The sequence below is a fragment of the Lepidochelys olivacea genome (genome assembly GCF_965140295.1).
Source record: "Lepidochelys olivacea isolate rLepOli2 genome assembly, chromosome: 1".
Classification (NCBI taxonomy): domain Eukaryota; kingdom Metazoa; phylum Chordata; order Testudines; family Cheloniidae; genus Lepidochelys; species Lepidochelys olivacea.
The window spans coordinates 327,237,804-327,243,803 of NC_140411.1; positions in this window are offsets into that span (position 1 = coordinate 327,237,804).

Sequence of the window (6,000 nt, forward strand, 5' to 3'; positions counted from 1 at the left end):
AAATGTGCTGGTGGTGTGGAAGAGGTGAACCTCTCCATGACCCTTGGGCGTATGCAGCGACAGCAGATCCAGGAGCTGTGCACTAGCTACGCGCCAACGTTCTCAGCCACCCCAGGACTGACTGAACGGGCATACCACTCCATTGACACAGGTAATGCTCACCCAATTAGGGTCCAACCTTACCGGGTGTCTCCTCAAGCTAAAACTGCTATAGAACGGGAGATCCAGGATATGTTACAGATGGGTGTAATCCGCCCCTCTGAAAGTGCATGGGCATCTCCAGTGGTTCTAGTTCCCAAACCTGATGGGGAAATACGTTTTTGCGTGGACTACCGTAAGCTAAATGCTGTAACTCGCCCAGACAACTATCCAATGCCACGCACTGATGAACTATTAGAGAAACTGGGACGGGCCCAGTTCATCTCTACCTTGGACTTAACCAAGGGGTACTGGCAGGTACTGCTAGATGAATCTGCCAAGGAAAGGTCAGCCTTCATCACACATCTCGGGCTGTATGAATTTAATGTACTCCCTTTCGGGCTGCGAAATGCACCCGCCACTTTCCAAAGACTTGTAGATGGTCTCCTAGCGGGATTAGGAGAATATGCAGTCGCCTACCTTGACGATGTGGCCATATTTTCGGATTCCTGGGCAGACCACCTGGAACATCTACAAAAAGTCCTTGAGCGCATAAGGGAGGCAGGACTAACTGTTAAGGCTAAGAAGTGTCAAATAGGCCTAAACAGAGTGACTTACCTTGGGCACCAGGTGGGTCAAGGAACTATCAGCCCCCTACAGGCCAAAGTGGATGCTATCCAAAAGTGGCCTGTCCCAAAGTCAAAGAAACAGGTTCAATCCTTCTTAGGCTTGGCCGGTTATTACAGACGATTTGTACCGCACTACAGCCAAATCGCTGCCCCACTGACAGACCTAACCAAAAAGAAACAGCCAAATGCTGTTCAGTGGACCGGAAAGTGTCAGAAGGCCTTTAACAAGCTTAAAGCGACACTCATGTCTGACCCTATACTAAGGGCCCCAGACTTTGACAAACCGTTCCTAGTAACCACAGATGCATCCGAGCGTGGTGTGGGAGCAGTTTTAATGCAGAAAGGACCTGATCAAGAATTCCACCCTGTAGTGTTTCTCAGCAAAAAACTGTCTGAGAGGGAAAGCAACTGGTCAGTCACTGAAAAAGAATGTTATGCCATTGTCTACGCTCTGGAAAAGCTACGCCCATATGTTTGGGGACGGCGTTTCCACCTGCAAACCGACCATGCTGCACTAAAGTGGCTTCACACCGTCAAAGAAACTAACAAAAAAACTTCTTCGGTGGAGTTTAGCTCTCCAAGATTTTGATTTCGACATCCAACACATCTCAGGAGCTTCTAACAAAGTGGCTGATGCACTCTCCCGTGAAAGTTTCCCAGAATCAACTGGTTAAAATCGTCCTTGAGATGTGGAAAATATTGTTAGTCTTTATGTACTTGGTAGTATATTTAGAGATGCATGTGTCTTATTAACTCTGTTTTCCTAGAGCTCCAGGAAGAAATCCCAGCCAGTGTTTCACCCTAGCTGAGATTTGGGGGGCGTGTCATAAATATAAAGGGAAGGGTAAACCCCTTTGAAATCCCTCCTGGCCAGGGGAAAGCTCCTCTCACCTGTAAAGGGTTAAGAAGCTAAAGGTAACCTCGCTGGCACCTGACCAAAATGACCAATGAGGAGACAAGATACTTTCAAAAGCTGGGAGGAGGGAGAGTAACAAAGGGTCTGTCTGTAGTCGTCTTGGCCGGGGACAGAACAGGAATGGAGTCTTAGAACTTTTAGTAAGTAATCTAGCTAGGTATGTGTTAGATTATGATTTCTTTAAATGGCTGAGAAAAGAATTGTGCTGAATAGAATAACTATTTCTGTCTGTGTATCTTTTTTGTAACTTAAGGTTTTGCCTAGAGGGGTTCTCTATGTTTTTGAATCTAATTACCCTGTAAGATATATACCATCCTGATTTTACAGGGGGAATTTCTTTATTTCTATTTACTTCTATTTTTTATTAAAAGTCTTCTTGTAAAACACTGAATGCTTTTTCATTGTTCTCAGATCCAAGGGTTTGGGTTTGTGGTCACCTATGCAAATTGGTGAGGCTTTTTATCCAACATTTCCCAGGAAAGGGGGGGTGCAAGTGTTGGGAGGATTGTTCATTGTTCTTAAGATCCAAGGGTCTGGGTCTGTAGTCACCTAGACAAATTGGTGAGGCTTTTTACCAAACCTTGTCCAGGAAGTGGGGTGCAAGGTTTTGGGAAGTATTTTGGGGGGAAGGACGCGTCCAAACAGCTCTTCCCCAGTAACCAGTATTAGTTTGGTGGTGGTAGCGGCCATTCCAAGGATAACGGGGGTAATATTTTGTACCTTGGGGAAGTTTTGACCTAAGCTGGTAAAGATAAGCTTAGGAGGTTTTTCATGCAGGTCCCCACATCTGTACCCTAGAGTTCAGAGTGGGGGAGGAACCTTGACATATGCAAACAAGAATCAGGCTAGGGATAAGGAGGTTAGTTCAATCAGGGAGGATGAGGCCCTCTTCTAGCAGTTGAGGTGTGAACACCAAGGAAGGAGAAACTGCTTTTGTAGTTGGCTAGCCGTTCACAGTCTTTGTTTAATCCTGAGCTGATGGTGTCAAACTTGCAAATGAACTGAAGCTCAGCAGTTTCTCTTTGAAGTCTGGTCCTGAAGTTTTTTTGCTGCAGGATGGCTACCTTTAAATCTGCTATTGTGTGTCCAGGGAGATTGAAGTGTTCTCCTACAGGTTTTTGTATATTGCCATTCCTAATATCTGATTTGTGTCCATTTATCCTTTTATGTAGGGACTCTCCAGTTTGGCCGATGTACATAGCAGAGGGGCATTGCTGGAACATGATTGCGTATATTACATTGGTGGACGTGCAGGTGAATGAACCGGTGATGGTGTGGCTGATCTGGTTAGGTCCTGTGATGGTGTCGCTGGTGTAGATATGTGGGCAGAGTTGGCACCGAGGTTTGTTGCGTGGATTGGTTCCTGAGTTAGTTACTATGGTGCGGTGTGTCATTTCTGGTGAGAATATGCTTCAGGCTTGTGGGTTGTCTGTGGGCGAGGACTGGCCTGCCTCCCAAGGCCTGTGAAAGTGAGAGATCGTTGTCCAGATTGGGTTGTAGATCACTGATGATGCGTTGGAGAGGTTTTAGCTGAGGACTGTATATGATGGCCAGTGGAGTTCTGCTGATTTCTTTCTTGAGCTTGTCTTGCAGCAGGAGGCTTCTGGGTACACATCTGGCTCTGTTGATTTGTTTCCTTATTTCCTTGTGGGGGTATCGGAGTTTTGAGAATCCTTGGTGAAAATTTGGTGGGTGCAGAACACCCACTGGCAGCTCCCCGCCCCACACCTGGCCCTGGCCCCAGCCCCAGCTCACCTCTGCCCTGCCTCCAGCTCCTCCCCTGAACGCGCCACCCTGCTCTGCTTCTCTGCCCCCCACCCCAGACTTCCCGTGAATCAGCTGTTTGTGCGGGAAGCTAGGGCAGGCTGAGAAGCAGGCTACGGCTTCCCGCTCAGGCCCAGGGAGGCGGAGGTGAGCTGGGGCGGGGTACGAGGAGGGCTGCCCGCACTGCAGCAGGTAACCTGGGGGGTGCGCAGGGGAACTGCTCCCCTCTCCAGCTCACCTCCGCCACCCTAGACCTGAGCGGGAAGCCGCCGCTTGCTTCTCAGCCCTCCCCAGCTTCCCACTGAACAGCTGATTCGCAGGAAGCCGGGGTAGCGCGGAGAAGCAGAGCAGGGCAGTGCGTTCAGGGGAGGAGGCGGAGTGGAGGTGAGCTGGGGCCGGGGGTGGGGCAAGGAGCTACCGGTGGGTGCTCTGCACCCACCAAATTTTCCCCGTGGGTGCTCCAGCCCCGGAGCACCCAGGGAGTTGGCGCCTAAGGCACCACTTTTGATGTGATCAATGGGGGGAGCAGCCGCTCCCCCTGCTCCCCCCCAGCTATACTACCCTGCCCCTAGGAGCCAGAGGGACCTGCCGGATGCTTCCTGGGAGCTGCCCCAGGTAAGCACCGCCGGGACTCCCCACCTTGCCCCCTGGCAGGTGGCTCTGGCTCTTAGGGGTGGGGTGGGCACCCATTACGGTGGACCATGAGACCCTCCTGCCCGGTTCTGGGGGCAGTCAGGGGACAGGGGAGGGGGGTGGATGGGGCTGAGGGGGGATCATCAAGGAACGCGGGGGGGGTTGGATGGGGCAGGAGTCCCAGGGGGTAGGGGTGGGCAACGACCCCCTAGTGGGGTGAGGAGGGAACCCATTGTTAAGATTTTGGCAGCTCATCACTGCATGTGCCCCTCCCCTTTCAAAGCTCCAGGAAGCTTTGACATTCCTCAGGGTGGAGAGCTCACAGAGCTGCTGAGGATGCCGCTCCCAGCAGCTGAGGCGGCTGTGGGAGAACTCGGAGGGAATCACAGAACCATTAATATAGAATCCCGCTCTCCCCGGCACTGGGAACATGGAGGCAGGCAGAGCAGGCTGCTGGTGCAGAGACAGGGGGAGGGGGAGATACTACTGTTCTGTGCAGAGCTGGGGGCTGATGGGCGGGGGAGCTGTCCTCCTTCCCCTTCCCCCCCTCCCCCTCCCACTCCCCCTGCCCCAGGATTGGTTGCTCAGGCCAGGGGTGCCAGAATAGAGGGAGTCAAGGGGCCCATCCACTTTTCACCACGGGCCAGAAACTGGAGCCCGGCCTGGGTAAGAGGAGCCTTGGGGGGAAGGGGTGGGGCCACAGAAGGGGTGGGGCCTCATGGCCCTCCCCCACTTTTAGGAAGAGTCCATCACCCCTGGCTCAGGCTGCTGTCTGAACTTAGAGACAACATGCCGACGCGCTCTCCCGCAGCACACACTCTCTCTCGGTCACATACACAATCTCTCACACACTTCCCCAACACACACACACACAGTTTGTCTCACACACACACACACAACCTGTCACACACACTCTCCCCCTTTTTCCCCCGCCACATACACTTCAGTTGAAAAGCGGCTGGCAATCTGGTAGGATGCTCCTGGAACAATGGGATTGAGAAACCTGCATAATGTGATGCTGTACCTTCCCCATGAGGCATTGTAAACCCTTCCCAAGACAGCCCTTGGCCAGTTGAACCAGGGCTTAGCTACTCAGAGTGCACTGCTCTCTGTATTGATGCAAGAACTGCTAGTGTGGATGTGCTCTGCCGACACAAGGAGCATAGTGTGGACATGTAAAAGCAGTGTAATTAAAGCGGCATAACTTTTGTTGACAAAACTCTGTAGACCTTCATCTTTTAACCCTGTGAAAATTGGGTGTGGAACGCTTCCATGTTGGGCCGGTAGAGTTTTACACTTACTTTGCACAGATGATAAATAATTAATTGGTGGAACATAGGAGGAAATCAGGCCTTTAGTCTATATACGACTTAAGGAAGGATTTGATTAGGTCTGATTAATTGGAAAGTTTAATAGAAAGTTTAAGAGAAATATAAACACTTGTTATATCACATTAGCGAAGGGAACTCAATTTATTCTGAGGTATCTAATGGGATCACCAGTTGACAGAAGGCAAAGAAAGAATCTGTTCCACTGGCTGCCATCTCTTGGTATCCAAAGCCCCTTCATTTTCCCCAGCTTTTTTTAAGAGCATGATTCTAGACTGAGATTTCAACTCACATGATAGCCATTGAAACATGGTGAACCTACATATTCATCACTTACTACCTCTCCACCGCTGCCACATGCACACCTTGGCCTCTCTTTCTCTCTCTCTTTGGGTTACCTTTCAAGGGAATGTGTTACACTTGGCATGCCTTCCATATCTAATTTTACATCTACACAATCTCCCTTATTTTTTTAAATAGAAAAATGACTGATCAGTTTCTTCCATCATTAACCCGATGTACCATTAGGGGTCACCATTGTTCCATAAAGCTTAAAACAACACAGTATTTGTGAAAAGAAAAGCCGTACTTG